The 14,311-nt window shown below is 49.6% G+C and overlaps 1 pseudogene; it reads right to left on the reverse strand.

The window, feature by feature from the left end:
- Nucleotides 1–11,297: 11,297 nt before the first annotated feature.
- Nucleotides 11,298–12,768, reverse strand: LOC101653128 (annotated as a pseudogene).
- Between the last annotated feature and the right edge of the window lie 1,543 nt (nt 12,769–14,311).

The raw sequence follows: 14,311 nt of genomic DNA on the forward strand, positions 1-14,311 counted from the left end.
AAAAATGAGGAGCTGATACCAAGGGTTCAAGCAGAGAGCAAATGTTTTGAGAATGATGATAGCAACAAATGTACAAATGTGCTTGACATAATGGATGTATGTATGGATTGTGATGAGTTGTATGAGCGCCCAATAAAATGAAATAAAAAAGATTTGTGTAGCAGATTGACCCAATGCAAGGCATCCCTGGATCCCTTGACTATTGCTTCATGTGCATCGATTGGGGATACAAGCAAGACAAAATCCTTGACAACGTCAATCTTTTCTTCATGTTTCATGCTGCTGGTCCAGTTGTGAGGATTTGGGCCTTCTTTACATTGAGCTATTACCCAAGCTGAAGGCTCACTCCTTGATCAGCATCAGTAAGAGCTTCTTGTCCTCCTCACATCCAGCAAGCTGTCTGTTTGAAACCATGGCTGACCCCGTGGTCTTTGAAATACCAGTGCCATAGCTCCCAGCAACACAGTAATATGCAAGCCACCACAGTAGGACAAACTGACAGACAAGTGGTGGACACACCCACTAGATGGCTAAAATTAAAAAGACTGACATTGGCATGCATTAGCTAGGTTGTGGAGCACAGGAAACTTCCATATACCTGGAGAGAATGTAAATGGGTACAACCACTTTAGGTAATTATTTTTGATATCTACTAAAGTCAAACTTATTTCAGGCCATCATTTTACTCAGATGTACTGAAATGTGGGTGAAAACAACAAAAGACATGTACAACCATGTCCGAAGCAGCCTTCCTTGTAATAGCTAACATCTGAAAATAACTCAAATGCCCAAACATAGGTAAATAAGTAAACTCAGATGTATTCATAAGTTGGAGTAGAAGCCATCCATGAAAATGAACTAGTTTGTTCTATGAAACAGCATGGTTGGAGTTCACACACTGTTGAAGGCACTTAATACCTGATGTTTGAAATCGGGCTGTTAACCTTTAATAAAGGTTCATACCCTGGAGCAGCAGAGCCAATTCCCTAACATCGAGTTAGAGAGAAAAAGAGAAGTTTTATTAGAAAGTGGCACCAGAGAATCACAGCAACACAGGCTGACTTGATGGAGTCCCATTTGTGCTCAGAGTACATAGAAATTACACACTTCTTACTTTGGAATTCACCCCCTGGAGGAGTCACTTATAGATGTTCTACATTAACCCAGGCTTTGGGATAATCGTGGTTTGCACACAGAACAATAAGGCTAGAATAGTCTTAGAAGGTCTTGGTTGGCCAACCACAGAGCAGGAATTAACTTTCCTTGGGATGATTCTCAGGAAACATCATGTTTGCCTCTGAGCAATGCAGCAAGTTATGAAAATCCCAAAGAGCCTGAGGTGAAGGTCAGGGAATGCGTGGTATGCGGTAGTCTCACTAGAGTAAGGGGAAAACATGGTGTGCGCACAGCTAACCACAGTGAAAAGGTTAGGTTACAAGGAGAAGGTACCTTTGGAGGCAGACAAGTTGAGGCTGGTAACTGGCAACAGCAGTCTGCCAGGGTGCTGGTGATTATACAATTGAGTGAGAACTAGAACTGAGTTCATTATGCACATCTTTGTGTGCATGTTTTAATAAGGATCCCAAAGAAGCCTTAGTGGTGCAAACAGCGTTAACACTGGACTAGTAACAGAAGGGTCAGTGGTTCGAGCCCACCAGCCATTCCAATGGGAAAAGATGCAGCAGTCTGTTCCCCTAAAGACTTCAGTCCCCACATTGGAATTGACTGGACAGCAGTAGGTTTGGCTGTTTTGTATGTGGGGTCAAGTTGAGAAGAGCAGTTCCCATGGAAACGTAGGGGACAGTGAGTCTGTGTTAACGAGGAGGAAGGAGGGAAAGTGAGAATGCTTGCACAACTTAGAGACTGTAGTCAGTGTCACTGAATCGTACTTGCAGGAATTGTTGGTTGAGTGTGTGCCCTGCAATGTATATTCTCAAGAACAACTATAAATACATTATGAACCAATAATAAGAGGAGACCTCCAAGGGAGTGTAACTTCTAGTCTGGAAAAAAGCCCGCTGACCCTCAAATGCTTCTCTACTCGATGAGCTGAGTCTCAAGGCCAACCACTAGAAGCCTTCTTTCAGCCTGTTTCCGGAGGCTTATTGTGAGGTGCTCTCCAGTCAATTCTGATTCACAGTGGCCTTATGTACCACAGAACTAAACACTGCCTGGTCCTGGACCAGCCTCACAATTGTTAAGTTTGAGCTCATTGTTGCAGCCACCATGTCGAACCATCTTCTTGAGGGTCTTCCTCTTTTTTCAATGACCCTCTCTCTACCTTACCAAGCATGATGATGGTCTTTTTGTGGGCCAGCCACCAGTCAGGGAATGAAAGACGATTAGGATGGCTTAGTTCTCCGGAATTCTGTCTGGAGAAGCAGAACCATGTTCTATCCTGCATGCACATGGCTACACATTTTACACACAACTTCTCATTTAATTCTCAGGAGCATTCAGCCTGCAAGTTGATAACGTGGTTCATAATCAAACCTCATTCTGCTGAACTGCAGAGTAAACATCTTTTCTGCCTGTACACCAGGCTTGATAATGTGTCCTGTGAGCTTCAACGCCTCCCTTGCTAGCCCAAGCAGGCATCACTAATCAATCGGGATACTCTTACCTCACTGGCTTGTTGATGTAGCTTCATAATCTTTCCACTGTTTGGGTCCCTAAGTGACTGTGCTAGTCCAGGTAGACTAGAGAAACAAATCCAGGGAGACTCACATATGTGTAGGAAAGAACTTTATATCAAAAAGTAATAGTAGATTGAGAAAATATCCCAGCCCACTCCAGATCAAGTCCGGCATTAGCCCATATGTCTGATACTAGTCCATAAATTCCTCTTTAGACTCACACAACACAGGCAATGATGCCAAATGCAGGAAGACCACAGACCAGTGGGTGGGAAGTCTTGTGGATCCAGTGGCGAAGAACGGGTCTCCATGTGGTTCCTCCAGCTACAGGGCTCTGGCTCCATCAGCGTAGCTCCATGTGGCTTGTCAACAGGAATGCTCCGCAGGGAGAGTGTGAGTCCCACCTCCAGGGAGAAAGATGGAGTTCCCAGAAGCCTCAGGAGAAGGCCATGCCCACACAGAGGCCACGTTGGCTCTGTGACCTGATTGACAGGCTAGACTCCACCCCTTCACTCAAGTTGGCCGGAGATTATGTAACTGCCACAACCACCACCAGCAAGCCATGAGAACCAGTGCCAAGAGTGCCACAGATCTGCCAGCCTTGAACTGCAGGACCAGCGTCATTGTCTTTCTGCATTTGAAAGCCGAGAGAGAGAGAGAGAGAGAGAGAGAGAGAGAGAGAGCCGGGAATTTCCATCAGCCATTCCCCGCTGGTGGTGAATGGAGAATGTGAGAGCACATGGGGGTCAAGCCCGCCATCACCAGCAGGTTACAGCCTTAAGGAGGGCAGGGCGGCTTGCTGCTTCTATCATTTTTCCTGGAGGTGAACTAGCGTTGGTAATCAAAGGAAGTCAATACATGGCTCCTCCTGGACACAAGAGGCCTCTGAAAGAGACCCTGAGCTCTCCAGGTGCTGTCCCGCTCAGACGACCTGAAAATGCTCCTTGGTGTTGAGACACCCGGTTCCTGGTCAGTTTCTGAAGGAAGAGGGTTATCAGCAATTCCTGGTCAGTTTCTCAAGGAAAAGGGTTGTCCTTGGCACTGTGCACCCCGTGTAACTATCTTCCATTATTAATGGTGGTGACAGAGCCCCAGGGCCATCTGACTGTAACCTGACCTTGGCTGAGCAGGAGGCAGCTTCCTTCCTTTCAGAAGGGCTCTTTGAGCGGGGGTGGGAGGCGGGGGGGTGTCCCATTCACTCTCCAAGGGTTGAAAATCAAGTCAGTGTGATTAAGGGGCTCTTCTGTTGTATCGTTTGCTTCCCCCCCAAATAGAAAAATCACTAAGCTCAGACATATCCCAAGCCCTTACTGAAAACTCAAACTCAAACTCAAATCCCACTGCCATCAAGCTGAGGCTGCCCCTTAGTGATGCTGTAGGACAGAGAAGAACTGCCCCATAGGGTCAGTTTCCAAGGCTGTGGATCTTCGCCGCCGGCGCAGTCACATCTCTCTCACCAGGAGCAGCCCGGGGATTCCAACTCCAGACATCTCCACTGGCTGCAGAGCACATTAGCTACTGCGCCACCAGGGACCCTGAAGCCGTCACTATTTTACTTTAAAGGAGGTGTGCTGTGTTTTCCAGTCTTCTAACTCATAGAGCCGGGGAGTTTCTGAGCTGCACCTATTCTAGGCTGGCTCCTCCAAGTTGTTGCCCTTGGCACTAAAACTGGCACAGAATGAGGAGTCCGAGCAAAGAGGTGCCCTGTCAGACAGTGACGCAGCTGATGTCTGCCACCGAACCATTCTAACTCACAGCGGCTACACGCGACACTGTTCAACCGGTCTCTGGGGTCCTCTATACTGTAAGCTTTACAGATACAGATTCAAGTGCTCTCTCGAAAAGAGCCACTGTCATTGTTGTTAGGCACCATCAGGTCGGTTCCGACCCAAGGCAACTTTGTTAGTCCAGGGAGACTAAAGAAACAGATTCATAGAGACTCACATGTAAATAAGAAAGAGGTTTATATACAAGAGTAATTGACCATCAAGAAAATGTCCCAGCCCAGTCCAGATCAAGTCCATAAGTCTGATATTAGTCCATATGTCCGATACCCATCTATAAAGTCCTCTACAGACTCATGAAACACGTGCAATGACGCCAAATGCAGGACGATCACAGGCCAGTGGGTAGAAAGTCTTTGGAGCCAGTGGTGGTGTAAGCATCTCAGTGTTGGCAGGGGTCTCCACATGGCTTCTCCAGTTCCCAGGGCACGGGGTCTATCAGCTTAGTGCCATGTGTCTTGTCTGTAGAGAGACTCCAAGGGAAATCAGTGAGAGAGTCTCTCCTGCCTCCAAGGAGGAAATATAGGAGTTCCCAGAATTCTCAGAAGGCCATGCCCACACAGAGACCTTATTGGCTATAACCTGATTGACATACTAGACTCCACCCCTTCACTCTTAATCCTCTCAAATCCCAAACTGACACCAGATGACGTAACTACCACAGTGTCCCTATGCACAACGGAACGAAACGCTGCTTGGTCCTGCGCCACCCTCACAATTGTTCTTATGTTGTCTGAAGTAGCTCTTGGCAATTCCTTGACTTCTCCAAAATTTTTTGACAGGAACTTACACACACACACAAACTCCCACACGAAGTGAAGGAGACGGGTTTTTTCTACTCCCATATTTCAAGTCCAAATGATTTTAAAGAATTTCCTCAGATCAACCCACAGGGATCAACACATCAACACCCCCACCCAGGCAATTTTAAACTTGTAGCATATTACACTTGCGATGTCATTTTCAATGTATCCCTCCTTGCAAGAATAATGGTTTTCCATCCCACTCCCTTGTCCGACAGCATTCAGCATTTTGACCAACTCAGATTGGACATAGGAGGTACAGCAGACCTGGGACCTCGAGTTGAACCCAGCGCAGAGAACACCCAGACACAGGACCAGAGCTTGAGGAACTAGCATGGGCACCATCCCATAATAAGTGATGCTACCTCACCCAGAAGCTTTGGCCAAAGCCCCCATTTTGCACATTGTTCCACGAGCACCCGATAGTCGTGGTTCCACGAGCACCACGTAGACTCGATGCTTCGACTCTCCACGTCCTTCCATGAGTTCACATAATGTTTCTCTCATCCACGCTCTTTCCCTCTCAACCTCTCTTTTCCCTTCGTTGGAGCGGATGAGGTCTGTGCTGCCTGAGACCCCCCATGTCTCCCCTTGCAAGATGCTTCTCTCCCTAACACATCCTTTTGCTTGCTGGCAAGCTTGGCTCCCTGCTTTTGTTAGTCTTACTGAGCAGGGCAGAACCTTCCTTCGGAAGCTTGCTTTGGGTACCAGGACCCTTCAGGGTGCTAGGAAAATGGTCTGCCTTTAGCCCCTCCATCTTCCTTTGCCGCCTCCTCCCAAATCCCCACTTCTCTTCGACCCCACCTACCCCCTGGTCCGATTCTCATTCACAGCAGATCCTTCTGACTAAGAAAAGAAACAGTTGAATGGATCACATCTCTCTCCTGTGGTTGTGCACATATTTGAAGCAGATTTCAGGCAGAGTTTGTACCATGTACACACCCTGGCCCTACCAGAAGGATGATTTGCTAAGGTTTAGACTTTAGACCTAAGTAAAGAAGTTAATGCTTTTTATAGTGACTGTGGGAGGGGGTACCTTTCTACAAACTGTACATACCAGGGTGGCATAGGGAGGGCTATTCCTTAGCCGGCTCACCTCAAAGTCAGCATTTTGAAACCACCGAAGCTCTACAGGAGAAGGACGAGGCTTTCGACCCCTGTAAAGAGTTACAGTTCCGGAAGCCCACAGGGACAGCTCTACCATGTCCCATAGGGTCACTCTGAGTCAGCATCGACTCCAGGGCAGTGAGTGCTTGTTTTCCACCTGGAAAATATTAGCCACAGAGCAGGTTAAGCTCAACTCACACAGAAGGAAGCGATTAAGAATTAGCGTGGAAATAAGAGTCACTGTTATCTCTGAGAAAGGGAGCCCCAGAGAGGAGACAGCCATCTCTGTGGGTAACATGTCAGGGTGCCGATTGCTGGGTCCCGAGCCAAGAGTTTGGGGGTGTTACATTTCCACAGAGTATCCGTGTTGCAAAGGCCTCTGGGTGAGTGACAGGACAGCACAGGCCATATGAGATAAAGCCCTGAGCTGGTATTCCATTTCAGGAGGCAAGGTCCAGACCCCATCACAGGCGCTACAACAGGTGTGGCAAGCCTTTTATCTACTAAGGACCACCTGGATATTTATAACGTCTTTTGAGGGCCCTATCAACTTAAAGAGTATCAACTTACAAACTAGCTAACATTTCATCCATTCATCCTTAACTGTAAGGATGCCTTGTAGTGTAGTGGTTACATGGTAAGGTCAGCAGTTCTAAACCATCAGCCGCTCTGAGGGAGAAAGATGAGGCGTTCTACTCCCATAAAGAGTTCTGGTCTCAGAAACCCACAGGGGCCATTCTATCCTGTCCTATGGGGTTGCTGTGAGTCGGCATCCATTCGATGGCAGTGAGTTTGGTGTTGGGTTAATGTGGTGGCTGGGAGGGCTTCTCTACAAAGGAGTGTGTGATGCTTGACGGTATTGATGATTTCATGGGCCTTATACAGCCCTGCAGATCAGACGTTCCCAATCCCTGCTCTACAAGAACCACACCTCACAGCATCCACCTGTGTTCTTCATACCCCGTCCCCGGTCACGTTTCACTTGTGGCTTCTGTGGAGCCACCGACAGATGGCTGAGCTGGTGGAGACAAGGGCCCAGGTGTCCCTGGAAAAAGAGGACCCTGAGTCCACAGGGGCAACAGCCGCATGTAGGAGGGGCCCAGGAAGGCATGGCTAAGGCAAGAGCATGGCTGTGCGTGGGGAGACGAGAGAGGCACGTGGATGGAAATGGCTCCAGGTGGCACACTAAGTGGAGTGGAGGGGGTGGTCCCCAAGCTGAGGGGTCTCTGGCTCATTCTGGTGCATTCTCCACACTCACTCCCTTGAATTGGATTCAGTCCCATCCCAGTGGAAATCGGAGCCCTAGTGGCGGGGCGTGGTCGCAATGAGTCAGAATTGACTCGATGGCTGGGAGGCAGTTACCGGGTGGAAGTAACTCTCTCTGGACATCGTGCTTTCCTGGCTGTGTCCCATGAAGCCATCCCACTGTCAGATATGTTTGGAAGGGAAACTTTTCTGAGTGAGGAAAAGAGCCAATGAGACACAGAAGCACCCCACAGCGAGGGAGGAGGCGGGTCCTACAGGACAACCTCTGGCCAGAGAACCAGAGGAGCTCAGGATGGAGTCCCTGGCCTGGGCAGTTAGCCTCCGGAAGACCGGGGCAACACAGCGGTGCCCTTCCAAGTCATCTTCTCGTGGTGTGTTTGTTCCCAGAGCACCTGAAACTGAGACAGCTGCCACGCGATACACTTAACGTTCTGACCTGAGAAGAGAGGTCAACAAACAGCAAGGGGTCAGGTGGTTGAAGAAGAGTGAATTCATTTGGCAGGAAGGGGACCGCATGTTGTGAAGTGCGGCTTCTGGTTTGAGGTGCAGCTTCTGCCTGACAGTGACCGGATGTGCAACAGAACAAAACATGGCCCGCCTTGAGCCAGCCTCGGGAGTATTTGCTATGTTGCAGCCCATCAAGGGTTTCTCTCTCTCTCTCTCTTTTTGTTTTGTTCCTCCTCTGTTTCGCCAAGCATGCTGTTCTGCTCCAGGGACTTGTCAAAGTGTGTGAGATGAAGTCCCTTCATCCTCGCTTCTAAGAAACATCCCGGCTTGACTTCTTCCAAGGAGGATTTGTTTGTTCTTCGCCATAATTCAAATGCATCCCTTCTTCTGCATTCTTCGTTAGGTGTAGCGGAGAGAAAAACAGTGGGATTGGGGGGTCGGCACCAGGAGATGCAAAATGAAAGCATCAGGAGGGAGCTTCAAGAAGTTGGTGGTCGGATGGAATGAGAAGGTGATGGAATTTCCCTAGGAACTCTTTGAAGGCCCCTTGTGCTCAAAGGATTTTCAGGACTACCCCATGGGAAGTTAGGGATTCTCTAGCATGAACACGACTTGTCTGGAATGACGATCACTGAGCAAAGAAGCAGATTTAAAGTCTACGTGGAAATGAGCATTTCCACCTAGAAATACCCTTCTCCCCAGGACAGCATTCTAGGGAGCCCTGGTGGTGCAGTGGTTACCCATTGGGTTACTAACTGTAAGGTCCACAGTTCGAAACGACCAGCCGCTCTATGGGAGAACGATGGGGTTTCTACTCCTGTAAAGAGTTAGTCTCAGAAACCCACGGGCAGTTCTATGTGGCCGATAGGGCGGCCATGAGTTGGCATCAACTCTATGGCAGGGAGTCAGTGGAACATACTCCAGCCTCAACACGAGGGCCACTTAGGTAAGAAATCAAGGTTTCCTAGAGGGTAGCTAGAGAATTCTTTCTGTGAAATTATTGACTGTGAACTTAGGACAAAAAAAAGAGTGGTGAGTGGAGAGAGAGAGGTTAGGTACAGTCCTTTCCCATAAACCAAAAGGAAGGATGTCGTTTAAAATACTAAGTAAACAAGCCCAAAGTCTAAAAACAATTGTCACTGAATTTAGAAAGTTAGAGGATGGGAAATAGATAGAAAGGAACTAGTTTTAAAGTTTCAGTTTAGCTTCTCTGCCCCCGCCCCTGCCCTCAGCTCATTGTGTCACTAATATTGGGAGACTCTTCTATAAAGTTTAAGAATGGCTTGCAGAGCAGTTCTGGTCTTAGATAACAGGAAACCCATTTCACCCTGAAGGGGAGGGCGGGGCTCGGATCAGTTCTGCAGCCTCTGGGGGGGGCACAAAAGGTGAATCCCTCCACTGCTGCCTGAAAGGTTAGAGGAGCAGGTCCACCCAGAGGCACCCCCGAAAGGCCTGGTGATCTACTTCTGAGGACTAGCCCCCTGAAAAGCCCCATGGAGGCTCTGTCTACTTGGCTACACAAGGGGAGGCCGGGAGTCGGGGTTGACTCCAAGACCACTGGTTAGCCTTCAACCGGAACCTTCTTTTACCCCCAAGCTCCCCGGGCACAGGTGGAGCCAGCCTGGGCTCTGCCACTTCCGGCTGGGCTGTACCAGCAAGTCCCTAACCATCTGCTGACCTCCCTCTGTAAAGTGAGAACAGAGGGCGAGAGGATGGCAGCTCAGCTCTAAGTGACAGGGATCTCCGAAAGTTAACCAAACACTCTCTCGGCATTAGCGCCTCCTTTCAACAAGGAAACCGCAGCCCCCAGCCAGAGAGCAGCCCTTAGAAGGAGGAGATAAGCCGGGGGCAAAAGGGAATTCTACCTGAAAGCACAGACGCACGCATTCAAAATTAATGTCATCCCAAGAGGGAACAAGACCCAGGCGCCCGGCCAAGGACACGAACTTGAACCATCAAGGTAATGAAAGCCTTCAGGTGACCTACCGCACAGGGCGACTTTGGCCTAGGCAGGCATTCGGGTGGTAGAGGTTTAAACACCTGCAGGACCGATACATACACTCTCTATGCGCATCTCTCCAGCCACCAGCCCCGGGTTCTGGTTTCCAACCACTCAAAGCAATTTAGTTAGTCTGAAAAAGCCCACCCTAGAACGACTAACTGTGGAGATTGGGAGGCAAGGCCTTTAGAGCAGGAAGGGAATGCAGCGTGGATCTGGTACACGCCCCACAATGTGACCCCTGAGAATCAGGGGAAATCAATGACTTGCTCAAGGTCAAATTCAAAACCAGAAGCCCAGCTCTGTAAAGCTCAGCCCCATTTTCCAACTACCACCCGGCTGGCGGATGGATATGTTCCTACCAAGCTTTATAAATGGTGGAAAGAGTGACTCCTGCCTCTTGCTGTGTGTGTGTGTGTGTGTGTGTGTGTGTGTGTAACCAGTATTTGCACCATTCTGAATCGAAAGGAACAGTATCCAAGCCACAGCCACCAGAATCGCCAAGCCTCTGGAGGGCAGAGTAGAACTGCTGCGCAGGGTTTGAGGCAGTCAATCCTGACGGAAGCAGGCAGCTTCTTTCTTCCACGGGGCAGCTGGTGGGCTCAAAATGCCCGAGTTTTGGTTTGCAGTCCCATGATGACCCCACTGGGCCAAGAGGGCACCTTTGAAAGGAGCAATAATAACTTTGAGCATTTTCTTTTTTTTTCTTTGAGAAATGTACCATTTTTTATTACAAAGGTTTTCACAAACATGAAAATAGTATCTGAAAAGGAAAAACTAGACTGGTGCCCTCCGCCTGAAGAGCCGGGGTCCCAGAGGGCAGGCAGTGAGAGTGGGTTGGCTCACTTGGGGCCAGGCTGCAACAGTGGGGGGGTGGGGGGTTAAATGAGAAAAGAACCGATCCAAAATCTTAAGGCGCCTTGAAGAAAAAGTACAAGGTCCCTGAAAAGCCCAGCCACCCCTAGATTGCTCAGTAACGGGTGTCTTTCCAAAGAGGTCCCCTCAGCAGGATTTTGTCCTGTGACACCCTGAAACTACCTTTTTCCACTGAAAAAGAACAGCCGAGCTGGCGAGGCAGGTGCTGGAGGTTTACCTAGCCAAGCTGCCCGGGGCCAGCTCAGGGCCCTGGTCCCTGTCTAGACCCTGGAGATATTTATATTTAATATATTTTTATATAAATACACAGAGAAATAGAAAATACCAACTCTGAGGGGTTAGGGAAGAATTGTCGGGAACTTTGCAAGAGTCTGGATCTGCTCAGGCCAACTTGACCTCCTCCTTGGCCCCTTTGGCTTCAAGCTTCTCCTCCTTGGCTTTCTCCTCTTCTGTGACTTCTTTCTTCTCCTCTGGTTCTTTCTCTTTGTCATCCTCTATGTTGACTCTCGTCTTTTTTTGAAGTTGGAAGAGTTTTTGCGGCCACCCTCTCCCTCTTCATCAGAGTCAGAGAACTCTTCTTCCCAAGCAATTCGCTTGTCAGAGGAGCAGATTGAGATGTGCTTCTCGGGGTCCTCTTACTCCTCATTGCCACTTTCCTCTGGGACGGTGTCCTCAGGATCACTTGCATCTGGATCTCAAGGGTGTGGGGCAACATCCTCAGCTTCTCAAAGAGTCTCTGCTTGATCTTCTCCAGGTACTCATTAGTGTTCAGGTTGGGCATGTTGAAAGGGCTGAGGTGAAGCTTGAAATCTGGTGTGAAGTATTCAAAGGAGTCGTTGGATGGAAGCTCATTGGGGATCTCTGTGCTCCAGGCCACAACTGTCTCATATGTCCAGCGCCGCGTGACACTGCGAATGGTGTAACCACCTCCTCCCAGCATCAGCATCGGCAGGTTGAAATGCCTCACAAATTCTACACACTTGGCGTGCCCTTTGATGGTCAGGTTCAAACAACCTAGCCAATCCCCAGACAAGGAGTCGGAGCCACACTGGAGGACAACCGCGCTCGGCTGGAACATCTCCATGACCTTGGAGATGACTGGCCTGACAACGGCTTCGTAGGACTTGTCGTCAATCCCATCTCGGAGCGGGTAGTTGACAGCATAATACTTGCCTTTGCCAGCGCCAATGTCCCGCAAGTCCCCGGTCCCTGGGAAGTACTCCCCATACTGGTGGAAGGACACGGTCATGACCCGGTCTGTGGTGCAGAAGGCCTCTTCCACGCGGTCTCCATGGTGAATGTCAATTTCCATGGAGAGCACCATACTGTAGCTGCTCCAGGATGGTCCAGACGATGTCATTGATGTTAACAGAAGCCGGACGCCTCGGACTTCTTGGCATGGGCCTGCGCCTCGGACTTCTTGGCATGGTGCAGGCCTCCTGGCCCAGTTCACAGCGATGTCCGTCTGCTGCTTATTCAGTTTCACAGCACTTGCCACAGAGCCGCCAGTGGACAGCTGACAGAACTCAAACAGCCCATCAAACACCGGGCAACCCTCACCGACGTTGAATCTCTGCATCTGCTTGCTGGACTCCGACATGTTACCTGGGCGGATGGAGCGCAAGAACTTGATGTAGTCATCAGTGTGGCACTTGGCCATCTCCTCCGCGTTGGCTTTGTGAGGGCGGTAGATTTCCACCTTTCAGTAGAGACCGTAGTTGAGTAGCAAACTGTGAGTCATGCAACTTCGATGGGGCTTCATCGGATGACCTTGTCCATAATAGTAACTTCCAACATCCCCGTCGTAGTGGTAACAGTCTTTCCTCCGGGTGCCCTGGGTCTGCGCCATCTTGCTCGCCTGCTGTCCCTGCCATCAGTCGGTCCGTCTCGAGCTTTTTCTTTCTTTCTAAAAAAATTTTAGAAAGAAAAAATTTTAAAAATTAAAAAATTTTTTAAAAATATTGAAATGAGAACAGACCCTGCAGAAGAGATGGGATGGCAATTGGAAAAGCCACCAATGGATGACTGTCTCTCTCTCTGAGGCTCTGTCAAAACGTGCTTAGGAAAAAATAGGACCCAATTCTCTACTCATCATCTTCAAACCGATCAAAATGGCTTTGTAGTTCCATTGTCCCCCCAACCCCACCCCCTGGGACTGTGTGCTCAGGGGATGATGTCGGCTCTTCGCTCATTTTATTTAGGCAACGGTTTCTTTTAGGCTTCACCACTTTGCCCAGCACGCATACACTTTTCTGATCCCGGCCAAAGCAACTCTTAGCTTTCCCCTCCAGTGTCACGAATCGAAGTGTCCTTCCAGCTTGTCCCGGTTCTGTGCTAGACTGATCCCATGGGCCTATCGAGCAGGCTGGCAGAAGGGCAGGGCCGGCGGGACATCATGGCAGAGCGTGGAGTGCCAATGGTGGTTTCGTGGTTGCTGCTGCAGCGTGGGGTGAGCTCCAGGCTCTGAGCAGCTCTGGCTCTCCTCGGGACTCCTAGGGCTCTTCACCCAGCACTTAGCTGTGCGCAGGCTCCTGTTCATTCCATCTTACCTTCTACTTGGCTGTCAAACTCCGTGAAGTCAAGGACCTGGGTTACACAAGCACCTGAACCGTGAAGATAGGTAACACACGACATTGGCCAGAAAGGGTCCTTCCTTCAGAGCACCTTCGGGTCCTTTTAAACGGAGAGAGAAGCCCCCTCTTCCCACACATGGCAGCTCCCACTGAGGCTGAATGCCAGAATGGTAAGGAAGTCATCTCCTAATGAGAAAGTGTGTGTGTGTGCGTGCACGTGCACGCGCACGCAGACTCAAGCATGCTCACAAGCGTGGGTGAGGTGGGCACAATGCCGTGGCTTTGCCTGATGAGACTATGTTTGCTCCCTATTTCATGCTGTCTGCACCACAAGGTCGCCATTCTCAACCTGTGGGTCTCGACCCCTTTGGGGGTCACCCGATTCCTAAGAGTAGCAAAATGGCAGTGAAGTGGCCACGAAAATAATTTTATGGTTGGGTGGGGGTCCCCACCACACGAGGAACTGTATCAAAGGGTCAGGCCTTAGGAAGGTTGAGAACCATGGAGGTCGGCAGTTGGAAACCCCCAGCTGCTTTGCAGGAGGAAGAAGAGGTTTTCCAGCTGCAGACTTGCCCCCCCCTCCCTGGGTTTCGCTCTTGTCCTGTAGGGTCACTATGGGTCAGTGTGGACTCGAGGAGGGCGTGAAGTTTGCTCATAAATTCCGCAGGGTTTGGATGCGTTGCTGGTCGCAGTTACCGACTATATGACTTAGTGGCGCAGTGGGCTTAGTGCTCAGCTGCAAACCCCCAAACTTGGTGGTTAGAAGCCACCACCAGCCCCTCCATGGAAGAAAGGTGTGGCTGTTGCTCCATACAGGTTT

The sequence above is a fragment of the Echinops telfairi genome, unplaced genomic scaffold (assembly GCF_000313985.2).
Source record: "Echinops telfairi isolate 266 unplaced genomic scaffold, ASM31398v2 ScPeMD7_3;HRSCAF=10, whole genome shotgun sequence".
Classification (NCBI taxonomy): domain Eukaryota; kingdom Metazoa; phylum Chordata; class Mammalia; order Afrosoricida; family Tenrecidae; genus Echinops; species Echinops telfairi.